General features: G+C 49.8%; 1 long non-coding RNA gene across 2 annotated transcripts; it reads left to right on the top strand.

Moving 5' to 3' along the window:
• The first annotated feature begins 944 nt into the window (after positions 1-944).
• On the top strand, positions 945-11,910 carry LOC105494524 (uncharacterized). 2 transcript variants are annotated; one of them, XR_011624269.1, is made up of 3 exons: positions 945-1,217; positions 1,712-1,796; positions 2,270-6,759. It is a non-coding gene; the product is annotated as an uncharacterized lncRNA (long non-coding RNA). The 2 variants fall into 2 exon arrangements; XR_011624270.1 differs by lacking the exon at positions 945-1,217 and adding an exon at positions 11,486-11,910 and having other exon boundaries at positions 1,565-1,796; positions 2,270-2,470.
• The last annotated feature ends 1,020 nt before the right edge of the window (positions 11,911-12,930 follow it).

The following is a 12,930-nucleotide window of genomic DNA, read 5'->3' as shown; positions in this document are numbered from 1 at the left end:
GGATTACAGGCACCCGCCACCATGCCTGGCTAATTTTTGTGTTTTTAGTAGAGACGGGGTTTCATCATGTTGGCCAGGCTGGTCTCGAACTCCTGACTTCAAGTGATCCACCCCCTTTGGTCTCCCAAAGTGCTGGGATTACAGGTGTGAGCACTGTGCCCAGTCCCAAACCACATTTGAATTAGAGCTGAAGGGCTCCAGGGCCAAATGGCTGTTAAGGGGCAGGACCAGCTGCCTCACTGTCACTCTCCTTTACAGAGAAAAGCTATTCTGGTCCAGTTCTTAGCTGCGTGACTTTGGGAAAACTCCTTCATCTCTCTGTGCCTCAGTTTCCTCATCTGTAAAATGTTTTTTGTTTGTTTGTTTTTTTAGATGGAATCTTGCTCTTGTTGCCAAGACTGGAGTGCAATGGCGCAATCTTAGCTCACTGCAACCTCCGCCTCCCAGGGTCAAGTGATTCTCCTGCCTCAGCCTCCTGAGTAGCTGGATTACAGATACCACCACCAAGACTGGCTAAATTTTTGTATTTTCAGTAGAGACAGGGTTTCACCATGTTGACCAGGCTGGTCTTGAACTGTTGACTTCAGGTGATCCACCTGCCTCAGCCTCCCAAAGTGTTGGGATTACAGGCGTGAGCCACCACACCTGGACTTATTTATTTATTTATTTATTTAATTTTTTTTGAGACGTAGTTTCGCTCTGTCACCCAGGCTGGAGTGCACTGGCACCATGTCAGCCCACTGCAACCTCCACCGCCCGGTTCAAGTGATCCTCCTGCCCAGCCTCCAGAGTAGCTGGGATTACAGGTATCCACTACCACACCCGGCTAATTTTTGTATTTTTAGTACAGACGGGATTTCACCACGTTGGCCAGACTGGTTGCGAACTACTGACCTCAGGTGATCCGCCCGCCTGGGTCTCCCAAAGTGCTGGGATTACAGGGGTGAGCCACTGCGCCCGGCTGTAAAATTATAATAAGCATGCCTTAAATATAAATTCCTTTTAAGGCTGTTCAAGAAATAAATGTGCTAAGGGCCTGTAAAGGGCTGAGCAGAGAGGCTGGCATAGTCAGTGCTCAGTAAATGGAAAGGAGAAGATGGAGATGAGGAGGATGGAGGGCCAGAAAGTTGGCCAGGCTTCCTCTATCCTTGGACGTCGGGGCTCCGCTCAGTTTTGGCAGTTCCAGGAATGGCCACGAGATGGCGCCTGAATCCCAGGTATGAGAGACTCAGCGGCGCTTCTTAGCAGAGGAAGCTGTTTTGGGGAAAAGGGGCCAGAGAAGCAGGTAGGCTCCTGAGGTTTGGATGGAGTGAGGCTTGGCATTAGATTTGCTTAAAGTCCAGCCATTTCAGCCTCTCCCTTCGGTTTGTCTCCTAGGGGTTCCCTGTACATACCCCTTTCCCTCCAGCCCTCCAGCACTGGAGCCCAAGTCTCCTGCTGAGCTCCCTCTCCCTCCACACCCAGGCTTCTTAAACCAACCCCTCCTCCTCCCCTGTCATTCATGCACCAGGTAGGAGGACTTAACGGAACACTTCCTGTGGGCCTTGCAGGGTGGGGAGCCAGAGGAAATGACCTGGTTCCTGTTCTTAGCATCCTGGGGGTGGGATGGGAGGTAGGAATAGAAACCAAAAGAGATAAATGGAAAACAGGCAGGACTGGCTTAAGACTTCTTCTCCATCTGTAGGCTGAACCCGTTATCCTCATTTTGCAGAAGCAGAAACTGAGGCTCAGAAGCGTTGGGCCACACGCATGCATTGCCTTTCCCAGGTAGCTGGTGCTCCATCCCCAGTAATAAGGTGAGTTATATCTAAACATATCCATAGACTCATTCAACAGCATCCACAAGAGCGCCGCAGTTCTAGCAAGGATCAGACCTGGCCCCTGCCCTTGGGAGCTGGCCTTCTGGAGGGTGAGGCTGGGTCTGGTGGCCAGAGGATGGAGTTGTTGGCCCCGCCTGAACCGGTTGGGGGAGGGATGGGAGGAAATGTGTGAGAGACTTTGTAGGCTTCTTATGCGCCAAGGACCTGCTCCAGTATAACTTTCAAAGAGGCAAAATCATGACTCCCATACAAATTAAAGTGAACATGTGTCAAAGATTTTCTTTGACTTATTAATTGACATGGAATCAGCAAGATGTTAAAATAAGTTCAACTGAGAATTCGACTTACGGGTTTTATATTCTCTACTGGACAAAATTCCTTTGCACGGTTATGAGCAGGAATCATTTGCTTTGTGATCTCTTTTCCTCAAATTGCCTCTATCCCTACAGAGCTATAAAGCCAATCAAAGACAATCGAAAGCACACAAGCACACACCCCTGAAGAATCAGATCATCACTAGAGGCCATAGCCAACACCCGGCACTCCTCTGAAAGGAACACACCCAGAAGTCGCTTGCCTTTTCCCAGGCTTTGATATATTTTCTTGGCCGACTCTTGGAAGGATCAGGATGAATCAGGTAGCAGCTGTTGGTGAGCAGGCAGGCCATCTTAGAGCCTGGTCCTCCTCTTTCCAAAATCTTCCCCATTCAGGCGGTAACTTCCAGCTGCAGCCAGGTGGGTAACCGCCAGCAGGTGGCGCTGAGGCAAATTCTCAGCTGCACGTGGGGAATTCTTGACCCTTGCGCTCCCTAGGAGTCAGGTTTCCTGACTTCAGGATTTCATGGGGCCCTTTCTCCCCACCCCCTCCCCACCTTCTCCTCCTTCTCCTCCTCCTCCTTCTCTTCCTCCTCCTCCTCCTTCTTCCTGCTTCTTTTTTTTTTTTTTTTTGTGTGTGTGTGTGTGTGTGTGTGGTGGTTGCTTGGTTTTTTGAGACGTGGTCTCGCTATGTTGCCCAAGCTGGTCTTGAACTCCTGGGCTCAAGTGATTCACCTGCCTCGGCCTCCCAAAGTGTAGGGATCACAGACATGAGCCACCGCACTGGGCCATTTCCCCCACTTTTGGTTCAAGTTTTCTCATGATCACAGGGCCGCTTCCAAGTGAGCTCATCTCGAGCCATAAATTCAACCGTTCACTGATTCAATCAATCTTTCATTTGACAAAGTGTCCAGGTGCCAAATTGTATTCCTGAGGCTCTCCAGGAATTCTTTGTGTCCCAGAAGCAGCCCTTGTCTCTGCTTGTCCCGTTTTGCTGCTCCCAGGAGCAAGGCCTCACTCACCTTTGAAAATGAATTCTGCCATCTCAGGACCCCACCCCACCCTGCCCCACCCCTGCCCTGCCTTTGGGTGTGTCCACACCCCCTGGAAACCTGGAAAAGTCACCTCAGCAGAGGTTGAATAAAAAGCTTTACTTTTCTCTCTCCTTTCAAGCTCTCATTCCCCCCTCCCTTTTTTTTGAGACCGAATCTTATTCCATCACCCAGGCTGGAGTGCAGAGGTGCAATCTCAGCTCACTGCAAGCTCTGCCTCCTGGATTCAAGTGATTCTCATGCCTCAGCCTCCCGAGTAGCTGGAATTACAGGTGCACACCACCATGCCCAGCTAATTTTTGTATTTTTAGTAGAGACAGGGTTTCACCATGCTGGCCAGGCTGGTCTCAAACTCCTGACCTCAGCCTCCCAGTGTGCTGGGATTGCAGGTGTGAGCCACTGCTCCTAGCCTCATTCCCATTTTACAGGTGAAAAAGTGGCTACTGCTCCTCTGGGTCTGTCCTGGCTGTGGGGAAGGCTGTATCTCTGCTGTACTCCACTTTACTCAGGCCAGAGGATGGCTGAAGAGCTGCCCCCAGGCTTCACTGTTTCCCTGGCCTTCCCATAAACTCACATTCGTGGAGGACTGCAACATAAGAAGCACCTCCTGTGCGCTTCCCAAGGGCCTGGAAAGTTCTCCAGAATGTAGTGGGAATAACTACAAGCACAGTCCCATCCCAACTCAGCAGGGAAGGAGTGCTGGGGTGACCACAGCTCCCTCCTCAGCTGAGACCCTGCCCTGGGGTAGGGGCAGCAGGCCAAGGGGATGGAGGTGGGCAGGCAGAGTCTGCAGGCCATCATGGTAGTGAGGCCTGCACTGGGGCCAGGACACACATCTGTCCCACTGGGTGCTGGGCAGTGTTTCCCTGGCTCCTTGGTTCTTCCCTGTATGCTGGGTGCAGAATTGTGGGGCATCAGGGAGAAAACCTTCCTCTTCTAGGTAAGGGTCTCTTAGGGTCTCTGCCCTCCATCCCGTGACTGTGACAGCAGCAGGAAAGAGGTCACCCCAGTGCTCCTGTGTCTCAGGGATTCCCTGAAAGGAGAATCTGAGAGAAAAGAGTAGGAGTCCTTGGGAAGCAGATCGTGAGTAGAAAGGTCCCTGGTCTCTGGCCACCTGGGGCCTGCAGGCAGTGAGGTCTGCTGGGAATGAAGTGAATGGTGGGGTAAATTTGAAGTCAGGTAGGAGAGAAGCAGCACCAGACCCCCAGGGCCCGGACAAGCCTGCCAGCTCCCTGCAATTTGCACGACCTTGCATCTCTCTTCCTTTCCTGGGAAGCATGTGGTCTGATAGCTTCCAGGATGACAGCTTGTGCTGGGGCCTGGACTTCTCTGCTCTGACAGATTCAGACATTTGTCTTAGTTTGTTTTCTGTTACTTACAACAGAATGCTGAAACTGGGTAATTTCTAAAGGAAATGAGTGTATTTTTAAAGTTCTGGAGGCTGGGAAGTCCAAGGTGGAGGGGCCACATTTGGTGAGAGCCTTCTTGCTGGTGGGAGCTCTCTGCAGTCCTGTGGGAGGGCAGGACATCGCACGGTGAGGGGGCACAGGGGTGTCCCTCAGTGTCCCTTCCTTTTCTTGTAAAGTCCCCAGTCCCACTCCCATAATCACCAGTTAACTCATTAATCCATTAACCCACGAGATTAATCCATTGGGCCGAGCCTTCATGATTCAATCACCTCTTAGAGGTCCTACCTCTCAATACAGCCACATTGGGGATTAAATTTCAGCATAGCCTGGGTGCACTGGCTCATGCCTGCAGTCCCAGCATTTTGAGAGGCCAAGGTGGGCGGATTGCTTGAGCCCAGGGGTTCTAGACCAGCCTGGGCAACATGGTGAAACCCCATCTTGACAAAAAATAAAAAAAATTAGCCAGGCATGGTGGTATGCACGTGTAGTCCTAGCTACTCCAGGGGCTGAGGTAGATTGCCTGAGCCCAGGGAGGTTGATGCTGCAGTGAGCCAGGACTGTGCCCCTGCACTCCAGCCTGGGCAACAGAGTGACACCGTGTCTCAAAAACATAAAAGAAAAAAATCTTTCAACATGAGTTTTGGCAGGGACAAATAGTCCAACCATAACAATATCCCAGAGTTATTGCATCAGGATGGGTCCCTGGGGGCTTTGCAAAGGCAGCACTTCATTTCCTCAGATGTACTGTGAGAAACTGTTAGAATTTCTGGTTTGGGGAAGGCTGAGCCCTCAGAAGTCTAGATGAGATTTTCTAGTTTCTTCCTTTGCTGGGAAAAACAGATCAGGATGGCCTCCTTTAGACTGTCAGACACTGGGATCCTTGGACCTCCCTCAGGAGAAGAAAAGTTGGACCTTCTACCACCAATAGGAAGGGCACTCAGAAATCCTGGTGATATGGCTCTGATGAGTGGAGGAACACCAGGGTTCTTGGTCCTCATGCTGGTTTAGATAAAATGACACAGACACATGTAGAGTGATTTTAAGGAGTGGAGAGTTTAATAGGCAAGAAGGGAGAAGGCAGAAGGAAGAAGCTCCCCCACACAGAGACAGAGAGAGGGGGCTCCAAAGCCAAGAGAGGGAAGCCCAAGTGGGGTGCAAACCAGTCAGGTATACGCACAGAGGTTCGAGGAGGCAGTGTCTGATTTGCATAGGGCTCAGGGGATTGGTTTGACCAGGCATGCCATTCACTTAGCCCGCAATAAAGCTGGCCCTCCCACCCTAGCCTTTTAATATGCAAATGCAGGGTGCCAGGATGTTTTACACACGTGGGGATATGTGGGGGCAGCCATGTTGCCAGGAACACGTGGGGCAAGGGCAAGAAGACGCAGGAATTGCCATGTTGGGTGGACCCAGTTTCTAATGGCCTGCATTTGCATATTAAAGGCTTTTCTGGAGATGCTTTAAAAAATGAAAACTTTCCAAGGACTCCTTTTCCTCTCTGCCTAAAATAATTTCTTAATAACTCCTACAACACTGGTATTCTGAATATCAGAGGAACTGTGGATTTAATTTGGCTCTCATGCTGATGAAGCAGGGCGCACCTGAGAGGGCCGGGAATGTTAACAGCCGTGTCCTATGGCGTGGGCTCCCTCCCTTCGTTTCCAAAGGGATGAATACAAGAGAAGGTGGAGGGCTCTGCACAACTGCCTTTGGTGCCTGAAGTCCCACTGAGGCAAATCTGGGCCACACAGCCTCACCCCATTACCCCCTTTATGAGTGATTTCTGGAGATATTCCAAGCCCAGCACATTCTCATCCTCAGGTATTTTAGCGATCTACTCCTAAGGCACAAATCATCCCCAAACGTAGCGGCTTAAAACAGTATACATTTGGCTGGGCGTGGTGGCTCATGCCTGTAATCCTGGCACTTTGGGAGGCGAAAGTGGGTGGATTACCTGAGGTCAGGAGTTTGAGATCAGCCTGTCCAACATGGAGAAACCCTGTCTCTACTAAAAATACAAAAAATTAGCTGGGCGTGGTGGCGCATGCCTGTAATTCCAGCTATTTGGGAGGCTGAGGCAGGAGAATCATTTGAACCCGGGAGGTGGAGGTTGCAGTGAGCTGAGATCGTGCCATTGCACTCCAGCCTGGGCAACAAGAGTGAAACTCCTTCTCAAAAAAAAAAAAAAAAACCAAAACCATATACATTTATATACATTTATCCTCTCACTGAGCTTCTGTGGGTCAGGAATCCAGGAGTGGCTTAGCCAGGTGGCCCTGACTCAGGGTTTCTCTTGAAGTTGTGGTCAAGATGTTAGCTGGGACTGGGCGTGGTGGCTCACACCTGTAATCCCAGCACTTTGGGAGGCCGAGGCTGGTGGATCATTTGAGGTCAGGAGTTCGAGACCAGCCTGGACAGCATGGTGAAACACCGTCTCAACTAAAAATACAAAAATTAGCCAGGCATGGTGGCACGCACCTGTAATTCCAGCTACTTGGGAGGCTAAGGCAGGAGAATCATTTGAACCCGGGAGGCAGAGGTTGCAGTGAGCCAATATCGCACCATTACACTCCAGCCTGGGTGACAGAGCGAGACTCCATCTCAAAAAAAAAAAAAAGATGTCAGCTGTGATGACCGACTCCTGAAGGCCGGAGTAGGGCCAGAGGATCTGCTCCCAAGGCAGCTCACATAGTTGGCAAGTTGGTGCTGATCAATGACAGGCGGCCTTGGTTCCTCATGTGTAGGCTTCTGCACAGGGCTGCTTGTACATCCTCACAACATGGGGGCTGCCCTCCTCCAGAGGAAGCATTCCAAGATGGCAGGGTTGAGCCACCAATCTCTTTTATGGCCTAGCCTTGAAAATCACACTATATCACTCCTGCTGTACTCCCTTGGTCACCCAGGCCAACCTTACTTAATGTGAGAGGAGACGACAGAAGGTTGTAACTAGTAGGAGGTAGGGGTTGCTGGGGCCATCTTGGAGGCTGGCTACCTCACCAGCCTTTGGGTTAATCTTCAGGTAAATCTTCAAACTTTATACACAGTGGTTCCCATGCCTCCGAGAACTATCTAAGAGAACCCATTTATGCCTCAGGTTGCAATTTTTTGAATTTTCACAATGAGACCTTGGCGATGCCCTTGAGCAGGATATAAATAACTCCCACATGCTTAGTGTTCCAATAATGGAACACTAGGCATAAATGGGTTTAAGCGTCTTCTATCCATGAGGGGCTCTGTGTCCGAAGAGGGATGAGGAAGATGCTCCGTGCAGGCCGCACCAACTTCCCAGTGGCTCACTTTCTGCTTTGCCCCTCACTGACTGGCACTTTCTGTGTCTCAGCAGCTTGTTCTAGCCATAGCAAAAAGGGGTCCTCCAGGGACTGCCACAGCTGTTCCAACAACAGCCTCAGCTTTTGGCATTTCATGGTTTCTTCAGGAAACTTGACTAAATGGGCCCATTTCTTTTTTTTTTTTTTTTTTTTTTTTTTTTTTTTTTTGAGACGGAGTCTCGCTCTGTCACCCAGGCTGGAGTGCAGTGGCGCGATCTCGGCTCACTGCAAGCTCCGCCTCCCGGGTTCACGCCATTCTCCTGCCTCAGCCTCCCGAGTAGCTGGGACTACAGGCGCCCGCCGCCTCGCCCGGCTAATTTTTTGCATTTTTAGTAGAGACGGGGTTTCACAGTGTTAGCCAGGATGGTCTCGATCTCCTGACCTTGTGATCCAACCGCCTCGGCCTCCCAAAGTGCTGGGATTACAGGCGTGAGCCACCGCGCCTGGCCAATGGGCCCATTTCTTAGGGACAGCCCAGTTTGAGACCACAGGGACAACTTTGAACCCACTAACTCTGTCCCCATCTCACGCTACCAGCCTGCTACAGTGAAGGTTTTTTGGAGGCCAGTGACAGAAGCCAACTCAGCCAAAAGTGAAATCCAAGGCCGGGCACAGTGGCTCACACCTGTAATCCTAGCACTTTGAGAGGCCGAGGTGGGTGTATTACCTGAGCTCAGGAGTTTAAGACCAGCCTGAGCAACACTGCAAAAACCTGTCTCTACTAAAATACAAAAAATTAGCCAGGCGTGGCAGTGTGCGCCTGTAGTCCCAGCTACTTGGGAGGTTGAGAGAGAAGTGCTTGAACCCGGGAGGTGGAGGTTGCAGGGAGCTGAGATCACGCAACTGCACTCCAGCCTGGGCAGCAGAGCGAGACTCCTCCAAGGAAAAAAAAAAATGGAATCCAGTGGGAGGGTGCCAGAGTGTGTCACAGTACAAAGGGAAATTGAAGAGCCAAAACCCAGGAAAGGCAGGGACCAGGGCAGTCCTGTGGATGTTAACAGCGGGGGTTCATGGGCTGTCACTGTGGAGCACAGCCAGACTTGGTACCAGAGACTTGTCTCTGCTCCAGTTTCCTGGCAGACAGAATCTAATTAGCCCACCCGTGTCAGGTGCCCACCCCTGGTCCAATCAGCAATGGCGGGGAAGTGGTGGCCTCCCATCCGGGATTGTCATGTGCGTCCGTGTGAAGAGACCACCAAACAGGCTTTGTGTGAGCAATAAAGCTTTTTAATCACCTGGGTGCAGGCGAACTGAGTCCGAAAAGAGAGTCAGAGAAGGGAGATGGGGTGGGGCCCTTTTATAGGATTTGGGTGGGAAGTGGAAAATTCCAGTCAAAGGGGGTTTTTCTCTTACGGGCGGGGTGGGGGTCACAAGGTGCTCAGTGGGGGAGCTTCTGAGCCAGGAGAAGGAATTTCACAAGGTTAATCACTCAGTAAAGGTGGGGCAGGAACAAATCACAATAGTGATTTGTTCTTGGACCTCCCTGATATCTCAGATCCTTTTTTTCTGCACAGAAGAAACCTCTTTTTGTTCATCAGTTAAGGCAGGAACCGGCCATTTTCACTTCTTTTGTAATTCTTCACTTGGTTCAGGCCATCTGGATGTATAAGTGCAGGTCACAGGGGATATGATGGCTTAGCTTGGGCTCAGAGGCCTGACAATGATGGCATAGGGGTGAGGCAGGTCCTAGGGAAGGTAATACTGCTGAGGGCGGAGAAACTCAGTAGGAGGATAGTTACTCAAGGAAGAGGTTTGTTCTGTGCAGAAAAAAAAGGATCTGAGATATTAGGGAGGTCCAAGAGCCCATGGCACCCCTGTCCCTTTTCTAGGATCTTCCTGAGAGCCTGAGAATTATTCACTTAATTTAAGAACCTTGGCTCTCGGCCAGCCATGGTGGCTCACTAATCCCAGCACTTTGGGAGGCTGAGGCGGGTGGATCACCTGAGGTCAGGAGTTTGAGATCAGCTTGGCCAACATGGTGAAACTCCGTCTCTACTAAAAACACAAAACTAGCTGGGCGTGGTGGCGCATGCCCGTAGTCCCAGCTACTCAGGAGACTGAGGCAGGAGAATCGCCGGAACCCGGGAGGCAGAGGTTGCAGTGAGCCGAGATCATGCCATTGCACTCCAGCCTGGGCAACAAGAGTGAAACTCTGTCTCAAAAAAAAAAAAAAAAAAAAAAAAGAGAAAAGAAAAAGAATCTTTCCTCTCACCTATTCTTTCCCTGTGAATATCCTTCCCAGATTCTGGCACCCACTTATGGGCTTCAAAGTCACTTAAAATGTGGTTCAAAGACCACTTATTTTAGAATCACCTGAGAAGCATGTTAAAAATACAGGTTCCAGGCCCGGTGCCATGACTCATGCCTGCAATCCCAGCACTTTGGGAGGCCAAGGCAGGTGGATCGCTTGAGCTCAGAAGTTTGAGACCAGCCTGGGCAACATGGCCAAACCCCATCACTACAAAAAATATGAAAAAATTAGCCAGGCATGGTGGCAAGTGCCTGTGATCCTAGCTACGTGCAGGGCTGAGGCAAGAGGATCGCCTGAGCCCAGGATGTCGAGGCTGCCGTGAGTCCTGTTTGCACCACCGCACTCCAGCCTGGGTGACAGAGTGGGACCCTGTCTCCAAAAAAAAAAAAAAAAAAAAAGATTAACCAGGCATGGTAACGAATGCTTGTAATCCCAGCTACTTGGGAGGCTGAGGCAAGAGAATCACTTGAACCCAGGAAGCAGAGGTTGCAGTGAGCCGAGATCACACCACTGCACTCCAGCCTGGGCGACAGAGCCAGACTCCATCTCAAAACAAACAAACAAAAAGACAGGTTCTAAACATCAGGCCTAGGAATCTACATTTAAACCTGTTCTATAAGCGATCCAGAGGCACAGCAAAGGTTGAGAGGTGTTTCAGATGTAGCTTCATCCCAGCTCCCAAAGTGCCACAAATTGCACAAAGTGCTGGTGCTCATGGGAAGGCCACATCCTCGCCCCCCATCCTCTCCACCATGCCCTGACCGTCTCCTTGATCTTGTCCCAGCACTGTCTATTGAGACCTCAAGTCCCTCTCCTAGCAGGAGCCTGGGCCCCGGGATAGGCAACTTTTGTTCTAACCCTGCTCCTGATACCATCTTTTCTTTTTTTTCTCCTTTCCTTTTCTTTCTGTTCTGATTCTCACCAACGTTCATTTTTAATTTTATCTTTAAAAATCTTTTATAGTTATGTAAACAACGTCAAACTTCTTTCCGGAGCTAGGTGATGAATAACCAAATAGGGGAAGGAATTTCAATTGTTCCTAATCCTATATTAGTCCCTGTGCAGATGGGCCTAATGAGTACTGCACCAGGATTTCTAATTATCCTTAATGAGCTTCTAAAATTCATGGGGCATGATAGAGTGAGGTTGTTAATCAAACGGCCCAATGAATCAAGCCTCCTGGTATCTACGCCCTTGGATAGGCCCCTCCCATGGTGACTCTGGGATTGACTTGCTTTGGCTAGTGGGACATCAGTGACTATGACACAGAGGCCAGATAAGTGCTTGTGATTTGGGGCTTACTCTCTTAGCGCTGTCCTGGAACCACCATGTGAACCTAGGCTACATGGTCATCCTTGAGGATGAAAGACCTCATGAAGAGTGAGGCTTAACCATCGCCACCGTCGCAGCTGAACCCAGCCTGCAGCCATTCTTCCAGCTCAACGTAGCTGCACAAGTAAGCCCTGGAAAAATCAGCAGCAGAATGCAGCCAACCCATATATTATCATGAGAAATAAAAAACCATTACTGTTTTAAGCCTAAGTCTTGGGTGGTTTGTTATGCAGCAATAGCTAACTAATACAATGGGTCACAGTAACACTCACAGGACAATATTTCTATGCCACTATTTCCACTTGATATTCTGGAGCTTCATGTACATCTGTTGCAGTGAAGCAATAAAACAATACAGTGGCTTAAACAAGATCGTTTGTTTTCTTGTATGTAAGAGGTTGGAGTTACGTGGTTCATGTCTGGTGGGGCAACTGTGCCCACCCTCAAAATGGCCCTTCTGGCTGGGCGCAGTGGCTCCTGCCTATAATCCCAGCACCTTGGGAGACAGAGGTGGGCATATCACTTGAGCTCAGGAATTTGAGACCAGCCTGGGCAACATAGCGAGACCCTGTCTCTACTAAAAATATAGAAAATAAGTTGGGCGGCTGGGCGCAGTGGCTCCTACCTGTAATCCCAGCACTTTGGGAGGCCGAGGAGGGTAAATCACAAGGTAAGGAGTTCAAGACCAGCCTGGCCAAGATGGTGAAACCCCGACTCTACTAAAAATACAAAAATTAGCTGGGCATGGTGGCAGGTACCTGTAATATCAGCTACTCTGGAGGCTGAAGCAGAGAATTGCTTGAACCCGGGAGGAAGAGGTTGCAGTGAGCCGAGATCATGCCACTGCACTCCAGCCTGGGTGACAGAGCGAGACTCCGTCTCAAAAAAAAAAAAAATCTATCTATCTATATCTATCTATCTATCTATCATCTATCTATCTATCTATCTATCTATCTATCTATCTATCTATCTATAGATATATATATAAAAATAAATAACAAAAAAGCTGGGTATGGTGGCCCCCACCTCTAGTCCCAGCTACTCTGGAGGCTGAGGTAGGAAGATTGCTTAAGCCCAGGAGGCGGAGGTTGCAGTGAGCTGTGATCACACCATTGCACTCCAGCCTGGGTGACAGAGTGAGACTCTATCTCAAAAAAAAAAAAAAAAAAGAGAAGAGTGAGATGGGAAAATACCCAATTCTTTGGCACATACCACTTCAATTCTTATTTCTTTGCTAAAGCTTGGGCCCATAGCTCCACCTAGTTGCAAGGGAGACTGGGAGATATACTTTCTTTCTTTTTTTTTTTTAAATTGAGATGAAGTCTCGCTCGCTCCGTCGCCCAGGCTGGAGTGCAATGGCGCGATCTCGGTTCACTGCAACCTCCATCTACTGTGTTCAAGCAATTCTCCTGCCTCACCCTCC

Source organism: Macaca nemestrina, chromosome 1, assembly GCF_043159975.1.
Source record: "Macaca nemestrina isolate mMacNem1 chromosome 1, mMacNem.hap1, whole genome shotgun sequence".
Taxonomy (NCBI): Eukaryota; Metazoa; Chordata; class Mammalia; order Primates; family Cercopithecidae; genus Macaca; species Macaca nemestrina.
This window is presented reverse-complemented; position numbering and strand designations above follow the sequence as displayed.